Below are 10688 nucleotides of genomic sequence, written 5' to 3'. Positions count from 1 at the left end.
TTATATAATGACTTCTCTTATTCAATGGTTATTTGAGTAAGTTAACGTAATAACTTTACTTACTTCTAACCATTAATAGTAATTATTTTTGTAGGTTTTAGGTTATCACAAAATAGGAGATCTGTTAAGAGTGGCATCTTCTATTCTTTATAAATTTTGTGTTTCATTGGGATGAACAACATCTATATATAATGTTGTTGAGTAAAACTTTATCATTAATTTGATGTATTAATGTTTCAATCTGATGCATTTGTAATAAACATTATATGCATATTATAAAATTTAGATATTGACATTTTGTGAGGAATAATATTTTTTATGTATTATATAATTGTTTTAGGACTTGAATGATATATGTATTTTCATCAATATCAAATTCTCCGTGCATCACATGGACCATTTTATTAATATTAAATAAAAAAAAGTTGATTTGATTGATGATCATCAATCGAATGGTTGGACCATGTATTCAAACGCTGACCCGCTGATCCTGCAAGGAAAAGTGGTTCAACCTCCGGTCTGCGTTTATAAAAGATTTGCCCAAAATTGGGTGTATCTGCACTTATCAACCATGTCGGTTGTAGGATAACTCATTATACATTTGAAGTGACCGTCCACCCACCCCCACCCTGTCTTAAATGCTTCCGATTGAAGAATCGAAAATCGGAAATACAAATGGGCCGTGGACTTGATTGAATAAAAACATCCATCACCAAACAACAATTCTCCATTCCCGTGAAAAAAGCGACAATTTCATCATATGGGGCATGATGTTGATATTCAAACAAAACAACGATCACGACTTGCTACCGTAAACCCTGTAAAGAAGAAAATGAAATAACCTAATTTTTAAATTAATTGCAACTTCTAACCTGTAAAAGAATTTAGGGTTCATTTGGTTTGTAGTTGGAATTTGAATGATCCATTCCTATAATTTATTTGGTTCATATAGGAATAAGAATGGAATTGAAATCAAAAGGAAAAAGATTTTATTCCCAACGAGTAAGGCAGATAATAACCATTCCAATAAGAATGAAAATGAAATTCCAATTCCATTCAATCAAACAATTAGAATCGGAATAACCATTCCGATTCCAATTCCAGGCCCCTATTCCCAGGAACCAAATGGGCCCTAGCTCATTACATTACTTTTAAAATGAGGTTATTACTATTTATACAATTAAATGATTTTATTTGTATGGATTTCATGAAAAATAATAACAACGATAATAATAATCTTGCATTACATGGACATGTTACAACTTGCAGGGAACAGTTAATCTGTTGAATTCGTTTGAAATGTCGTTGAGAAACAATTTCCGTATTCCATTTTATATTCTCACTTCAACTTTAAATGAGTACGTGTTCGGGGAAAAAAACTTTGTTCACAAGTTGATTCTAAAAAGATACAATTTATGCCCCTACACTATGAAGAGAACAAATTCAATAAGCGAGGTATTTTATTCACGAAAAAATCTAATGTTAAAAAAAGCTTATTCAAGAAAAAAAACAATAATTTTGTTCATTAGGAATTTAGGACAATATTCTATAATAGGGATGTGCATTGGAAATCCAGTCCGAGCCAGAGGTTACAGCCATTTTGACCAACACAGTTTTGAGTTCGACTTAGCCTCTATAACCTTGCATTGGAAATATCTCTGTATTAATATCATGGGGAGGTATCCTAATGCAAAGTTGTAAGAGGCTGTTGGAATGGTATGAATACAGGCTTGCCCTGACAGAAGCCAATTTACACTTAAATTTGACATATATATATATATATGGATTCCACTATGATATGAAAAAAATATGATATCTGAAAAACTTTTAACCTTTCAATTTGAATGATAAATGTGATAACCAATTAAGTTATTTATCAAAATTTATGGGTGGGTTTTGATTGGTCAAAACTCTTCCCATATCGTATCTTTTTCGCATCATAGATTTTCTCATAATATATGCACACAAAATAAACATAGTTGGACTGGACTTGGGTTTACTCTGGATTGAGCTAAGGTTAATTTGGACTGCAACTAACCAAAATATAAGAAAGCCTATAATTTAGGCGCCAAATCAAATTTGAGGTTCAAAAATCGAAGCCCAACCTGTATAATATTAAGGGATGGGTCGTTCAGAACTTGAGTTGGGCCCTACCCAATAACCCAAATTGGCAAATTGTACCTCCACTATTTTCCACAGGTCTTTCATGGTTATAGGTACAAAAATGCAAAATCACATAAAACCTTGTATATTTTGAAGAGAAAGATTGGAAAACCTTTACAAATTTTATATAAATTTCTCTAAATTTTCCTTCAAACCAAATATAAACTTAGATAGCTTCTCTATGCCATCCTCGTTCACTTCCTTCGGTCCATAGTTCCATACCCACTCCAACTGCAAACAATTTGTCTCCATAAAATAACAGTACTGAAGTAATGACCATAACGTGTCCATCATTTGCATTATCGAACCTGGACATTATTGTTGCTCACCTATTGATCTCATGGTTAACTTTTTTTCCAAGTTCTTAACTATGATATATTATATGCCAAAAAAAATTATGGTATCAACTTGTGCTCATCATGGCCCGGCCCAATTTAAAGATTGGGCTGGTTTGGGCCTGGACATATTGGATGGTGTACTAATCTTGTACGCAGCAATTAAATATTGGACCTATTTGACGGCACACGGCAGTTGTTTTGGTTGTCAAAAACAAAATTATCGAACACCCCTTTAGTTTGCACTAGAATAAAGCCCATTAGCCCATAACGGAGGTACATGCATCTTGGAAAGCTATTTTTGCTGACTTTTCTTTTATTTTTCATTTAATTATTTTCCCCATTGGGAAGTATCAAGTAAAGTTAAAAGAAAGATTCCTGTAAGATGTATTCATTGATGATACAAATTCAGCAAACAAAAATCATATTCGAGTAGAAAAAAGGTTTTGGACCAACCGGGTACTTCAAGTTACGGATTGAGCAAATTGTTATAGTCGAGATGACCTAGCGGTCTAGTCCAGCCCATTTTATGATGCTACCTAGAATCTTAGATTAATTTAGATTAGGTGAATGTGATGGCTGTTTAACAGGTTATGGAACCAAGGATAATATTCTATGTAAATAAGAATCCATGACTCTACTTTGAAAGGCATATGTCTCTTATATTTTGTTATTAATGTGGAAAATTATCATTGGTTCCACAATCCGTTAAACAGCCATTGCATTCAGCTAATCTTTTCTCAAATTGGATATAGGCAATCAAAGAAGTTAAAGGCTTTTTGTAGCAATTTCATGTATTCTGTTTCTAAGGGGCCACTTGACAACAGCTGAAGATGCTGAACTCAAAAAAATTATTACACTGTCTTTCAGTGAATAAGTTTTTAAGAGGTTATATTCTGAAACTGAACTTGGGTAAATATTCTTGAAATATTTATTATTTAAGTATTTTAGCAAGACAAAGCAATAAGTCTTTCACTTCAACTTCAAGTCTTCAACTGTCATCAACCACCAGGTCCACCACTGGCCCCCATCCGTTTGATTCTCTTTGTTTGTAGGAAGTCAATGCCATTAGGCTGTGTTTGGAAACGATGCAAATGGAACGTAAATCACAGTTCAAGGTAAATTTGTATTCTGGTTCACTTTCGCCTGTGTTTGGCAACATTACATTTATGTATTGTTGGACGAAGTCCAACCCAAAGCCGGTCCATCGACACCCCTACCTATGAGAATTGGACTAAGGTTGGAACAAAAGTAAAATGTCTATGGCATAGTCAGTGAGACCCAGGGATGAACCAAAATTTACACCATTGGACATTTTTAATCCCATGCATTTGTTGTAGTAAACTATGCCCCGGTTGGTGCGTCTTTCCGTGCAGCCTTTCAGCTGTCTATAAGTCGGGTAGACCGCGCCACAGTCTTTTTCCGTTTCATTCATAACAGATCTAGCCACCAAAAGTTGGTGCACTGAAAAGACATGAGAAGACTATTTTGGGCAGATCTCGGGAATCTCCAAATGGAGCCTTTTACGCTTTTATCATTTTATTCTCGTGTGGAAAGACATGGAAAGATGCACAGAAAGATGTGTAATAGCCAAACTAGTTTCGGACCAAGGTTCAAAATATCGATACGCCGTTAGGTGTATCAGGAGAATCGATACCTTTTTTTTTACTTTTTTTATATATATTTTTTTAAAACCAGTTCAGGGGAACCGGTTTAGAGCTCCTCCACCCCCTGAAATGGTCAGACCCCGATATGGGTCAATACGTATCGATACTTTAAACCTTACTTCACACTACTCATATCTTCATACCCAAACTCAATGTATCTTTTAATTCTCAGGGCTACCAAAATATCTTCCCAAAAAACATGCCTAACGGCCCTAATGCAGTTAAATTTGCATTGCAAATTACAATGATCCTTCTTTCAAAAGGCACACATTTCTGGTAAGTTGATTTCCTTTTTCGGGTTGTTGGATCAACCTACCCCTTTAGGCGCCTTGTGACAACGCAAGTATTGGATTACCATTGTCTTAAAAGGGGATGACTGACTGGTCAGGTGGATTGGATATGTTTTAAAGGGGTTGGTAGGTTAGGTTACATGGGCGGATTGACGCTCAACTTGTCCAATTGGGTGGGGGTGGCTATTTATTTATAGTTTAATCCAGCGTTGAATGGATTGGTGGGTTTATAACACTAAAGTGGTGTTCTTCGATGTGTCAATTTCAAAAATAAATTAAAACTATATTTGTTAGAAAATAAGTTGGTTCTTAAAATAAAGATGTAAAAAAAGGCCATATATATATATGGAAATCAGGTTTCGTATCACACTGTTCTTATAACCATTTTCAGCCCTTCATTGGGAACATCTCCCCATGAATGAATTGATATAAATATGAAAATATCCCAATGCGTGCTGAAAATGGCTGTGAGAACAATATGAATACAATTTTGTGAGAATTGAATTTGTGCTTGTTAGGGGTGCCAGTTGGACTGGGTTTATGGTCAACTTAGGCCCAACCCTAAAATTTGGGCTTAAGGCCCGAGCCCGAGGTCAAGTCTGATTTTCCCAACCCGAACCCAGCCCGTCTTGTAATTTGATGCATTCGGGTTGGGCTTGGGTTGGTCAGTGAACCCACTCTAAAAATTATACATATATAAATGTATATATACAAATGTTATGTATGTATGTATGTAAATTATAGATAGATAGATAGATATATTATGTATGTATGTAAATTTGTATGCAAAATATCTATACAAATGTTATATATACAAATATGTATGCATATATATGTAAATATGTGTGCAACATTTACATATATACTTATATATATATATGTATATATGTATAAATATGTATAACTGGACTGGGCTCGGGCTACCTAAGGGCTAGGCCTGAGCCCGACCCGAAAAATAAAAAAGCTCGACTTCTTGGGCCTGAGCCCAGCTTGAGGACCGAAAATTCAAGCCCAGCCTGTGTAAAATTCTGGGTTGGGCTGGTTCGGGCTCAGGCTGGGCCCGCCCAAGTTGCACCCTTAGTGCTTGTGTATGTGTGTATTTCCCTAAAACTCAAACAAAAGAAAACTCATCCTTGAATTATTGGTTAAAAAACATGTTTTTTATCTAATGACTTCGTCATCTTTAATAAATCATACAATATCTGTACTCAAAAATTTGTTTTTATTTTAAAAATCATCATTTTGATGGTTTCAAGGCATTGATATTGTAGAACATTCATGATTCATGTTGTGGAACACTCCCTTACTTAGCTCCTCTTTGTATTTTACTTTGGTTTTTAATTAAATTTTATTTGCGAATAAAAAAAGCTCATACGCAGATCGGACTTTAGAGTGTTAATAATTAAGGGTCATTTATTAAAACACCCCCTATAATTTCATGAATTTACTAAAACTTACCTTATAGTTTGTGTTTTACTTAAGTATGCCTATAGTTTGCAATCAATTTACTTAATCAACTTTCCATTACATGAAAGTTGAAAATGACGGTGTTAGCATTCATATGCATTTAAATAAATTTAATCAAAATAAATTAAAAACAAAAATTTCATTTTTGTCCTAGTAAAACATGAACAACCACTCTATATTTCTCTATTTGATCAATTTTGTTTTCTATACAAAAAAGTGTTAGGGGTGCTTTTGGAATAAACAACCTTGGGTCCATGCCCTTAAACATTTTCCACTTACTTTAGGTGATCATGTTACTCTTCTCAATTTTTCATATGGCAAAACAAATAGCTTAATGAAAGGTTCATTAAGTAAATAGGTTGCAAGCAATAAGGGTAAATAGGTTGCAAGATATAAGGGGTGTTTTAGTAAAATACAAACTATAGGTAGGGATGGATTCAAACCAAGCCAAAGCGAGCCGAATATCTAGTTATTTGAGCTCGGCTCACCAATAAAGTATGAGGCTCAAGCTCGAGTTCGGCTTGACTCAAAAGCTCTTAAGCTCGAGCTCAATTATGAGCCAAATATTTTTATAAAAATAAAAAAAGTATACATGTAAAAATATTATTTTAATATTAAGAATTATAAAAGCTAGTTATTATTATTATTATATATAAAAATAAAAATATATTATATATATAACATTTTCGTGCATACATATATATTGGGCTCAAGCTCGGCTCAAAGCTTAGTTTAGACCAAGCCAAAATGAACTTTTCACGAGCCAAACTCGAATAACTCGTGAAATGCTCGGCTCATGGCCACCCTTTGGGCCTAGTGTACTTTGGTCCTTGAACTTTAGAATGCGATAATTCAATACCTGAAATTTGAAAACGTGCCAATCCATACCTGTCGTTAACCAGCCATTAAGTGGCATTTGAAAAGACACAAATGCCCTTTCGAGTGTCATCTAATTCTCTTTACCAACCATTTGAACATTGACAAAAAATGAACAATTCCAAATCCTTGCCTCTTCTATTCAAGAAAGTTGGGGGTCATATGTCTCAGTGGGCATTTTGGTGACCCCAACTTTCTTGAACAAAAGAGGCAAGGATTTGAGACTGTTCATTTTTTTTATCAGCATTTGGATGGTTGATAAAAACAATTAGATGACACTGAAAGGGCATTTGTGTCTTTTCAAATACCACTTAATGGTTAATTAACGATATATACTAAATTGACACATTTTAAAAGTTTAGATACTAAATTGTCCCATTTCAAAATTTTAGAACCAAAATGACACTTGACGCAAAGTACAGGATTCTAATCAGGGATTTTCCCTTTAACTTATCAATTATCATAATTACAAAAACCGCAGTGCGGGGAAACCGGGAAAGATATATCATATTCTCATTCTCATTTGGGAATATGATACATGTTCGAAATCACTGGTGACGGCCTTTGGTTGCGCAATCAAGACTGCTTCAAGAGGCATACCGTAGGTCCGTGGAGCAACAGCACCACATACAAGTGGACTTTGTATGTGATGATTTACGACCCAAACTAGAGAGCCCAACTAATAATTTTTTCGGAGCCCAATTGTCTTGGCTTGTAAGCTTGTTTACCAGTTACCACTCTCCTTACTGGGTCCCAAAAGGATTCAAATACATTACTTAGAAATTCAGAATCTCAAATGCTGATGAATTTCCCCCCCTTCTGTTTACCGTTAAAAGATTGTTTTCTAGGGTTGGTTGGACTTAGAGTTGACGTCAACCCAACCAACACAACGCAGCCTGAATTGCATACTTGCATCCCTACAGCAGACCTAGTTGTTTTATGCTTTAGTAAATAGAAATGGATGGAGTTAATTAATTAATCCTAGTCCATATAAGGCCGTAAATCAATGCAAGGCTGAATAGAGAGAACGTGATGGAAATGGAGCAACAACCAACCAATCCTAGGTGGCAGTGCCACCGAGTCATCCACCACTTTATAAAAAACCATTAAATTTATATAACACCATCCAAACGGACCCACAATATCCACTATTATTGATCTAATACTGAATTACTGATGTGTCACGGATCCCATATCATTTGCTAATGTGGAATGCCACCTAACTTTCAACCACTGAAATATAATTGGAAATTTGTGATTGATGAGGTTGCGTAACATGACTGACTACTCTCCGTCTCCGTCCGTTGTGCTATGGGAGGCAAGAGCAACGTTGAATTCAAGGTTTTGTAGCTTTGGTCAAATTGACTGTCTCACTTTTCGAGTGTGTAACTAAGACAGCAAAATTAAAAAATGTTTCGTTAATTCCACTGGGACAGATTTAATTAACCACTCACCCTCTCACTAGGCTTAGGTTGGGCTCGAAAATCTTGCCTCTGATTGAGGCTACACAGCCTAAAGGCAACCATATCTACAAATTCGGATTTAATTGTTGTGGGTTGGATAAGTAGGGCCGGGCCTATTGTTGACTAACCATTTTCTAAATAATTGAAATTTGGCAATAGGAAAAAGATGAGCATGTGCTGGCTGTATACATTAACATCAATCACAAATTAAAGAGATGGGAGCATTAAATTTCATATATATATATATATATATATATATATATATATATTCCACAAAGAAAAAAAAAAGTAAAGAGACAAATGCACATGGAGCTTCAATATATTAGTTCAACCAGAAGTTGGGTCCAAATTCGATTCAATCAAACTCTAGTGCATTCTGATTGGTTTGGTTGATTTTGTTAGGGATGTAATCCCAATGTAGGTCCAAGCCCACATATTTATAACAAAAAAACTTGACCATATCCATGGGTTCCTTTGGGCTTAGGCAGAGACAAAGTGAGAATATAAAGCCCACTATTTTACACAGAGCTATATGCTCAACCACCATGAGCTCACACAGTGCCACCAGTGTTCAATATACAACTAACCAAGTAAAGGGGTCTTTCCATCGAGTCGGTGGTGATCAAAAGGAGAAGTAAAGTAATAACAGATATACATCTACCTATATTTATCAAGTCTAAAAAACGCAATATTAAAAGCAAAACAGTCCTCTCTTTTGTCGTCCTACATCACTTTGCCTCCTTCCTTTACATCAAGATCACACACCTCCCATTTCTTTCCTCTGACCCATACTAGCTCATCGTCAAGTGATAAGAAAATCTCTTATTGGTCTAATAGAAAGAGTGCCCGTACATTTCCGACATTGGGTTTTCAAGATTGCATCAACACTCTTCGTCTTATTATATGGGATACACATGCTTTTGCACTTATCTTTGTATCGAATCTTAATTGCAAATTAAGAAGCAAAAAACGAAAGCTGGAAACGAATGGGACAAAAACGGCTGGGCCCTTCTTCACCAGAAGGCATCGAAATGAGAATCAAATTAAATCACTATATAATAGAAAGAAAGAAAGGGAGGAGGAATTAATTAAAAAAGGTCGTCGAGAGATGCGATGCTCGTAAAGAAAGTAAGAAAGGTAAAAAGTAGAAATTAAAAGCAAAAAAGGAAAAGAAATTCAAAGTGTTATCTTATCCAGACATGCCGCTTTACAACGTACACACAGATATGAGATATCAAAAGGACGTCCAAAGATATCGAAAGAAGTTTCGGCAGAGGAAAAGAGGGGAATTAGCCTCCTTATAATTATAATTGCTTAGCTGATACCGCGTTGTTTGTTTAAAGCATGAATAAGAAAGGCGCAATCACTATCCCAATATGATTTAATTTTGATAGTTGACTCTTTACGTACGAATACACAGCTTAATATGGCTTACGCCACAATACACCGAATGCACATGGCCACATGGCCACATGGCCACAGAGAGAGATTCTTTCAAAACCCATGCAAAGTCTTTATCCACTCTGTTCTACATTCATATTCTCTATCGCCAATAAAAAGTAATTTGGTGAATACAATAAAATTGGAGAGAAATTGCATGTTGTAGGCAGAGGGTTAGAAGGTGTAGGGGAATACCATGACTATGACCATGAATTACATGATCATCGTAAGATATGATCTTAAGTGCTCATAAATTTAATAATGAATTTCACATTAAATAAATTAAATGGAATGATGAAACAGAATTTATATAGCCAATCTCATACAATTGGGATAAGGTTTAATTTAGACAATGTTTAAATATCCATACAAGCCGATATATCGGATGGGGCATATCGGCAATTTGGCATGTGCCACTTTTAATTTTTTTCTTTAAACTGGTTCAGGGGGTTGGTATAAGACCTGTCTATCCCCTTAAACAGCTCAGACCTCAAGATGGTTATTTAGGGATATGATGTATCAAAGATCATTGGTATGATACATATTGATAGATACATTGCAAAATTTTAATCCTAGGGCTTAGATGATGATGATGATAAATAAGACTTTGGGGAAAATGAGAGCTTACAATTACAATAGGGTCTCTGACTTGTAACAGAGACATGGGATGAAGGGATCAAAACAAAAAAGAAATTAAAAAAAAAATAGAATAACATTTCGATGTTATTAACAGAAGAAAAGTTGAGGAGGGATAAGGACCGGTAATGGCGTTTCACAGTTGTAATGCGGCCATCAGCAAACAGTTGTGTCAGTTTATTGTGAAAGACATGGTTATGGACTACATTGAATACCATTGATTGCAAGGAGAGAGATCGATCCTTTTTAATTAATCGCATTGGAATTTCAGAAAAAAAGAAAAAAAATCGCAAGATGCTACACCGCCATGCATGTTAGACTGCATGTGCTCTGTTCATCAAGCCTTATATA

The sequence above is a fragment of the Nelumbo nucifera genome, chromosome 5 (genome assembly GCF_055504915.1).
Source record: "Nelumbo nucifera cultivar China Antique chromosome 5, China Antique-T2T, whole genome shotgun sequence".
NCBI lineage: Eukaryota > Viridiplantae > Streptophyta > Magnoliopsida > Proteales > Nelumbonaceae > Nelumbo > Nelumbo nucifera.
This window is presented reverse-complemented; position numbering follows the sequence as displayed.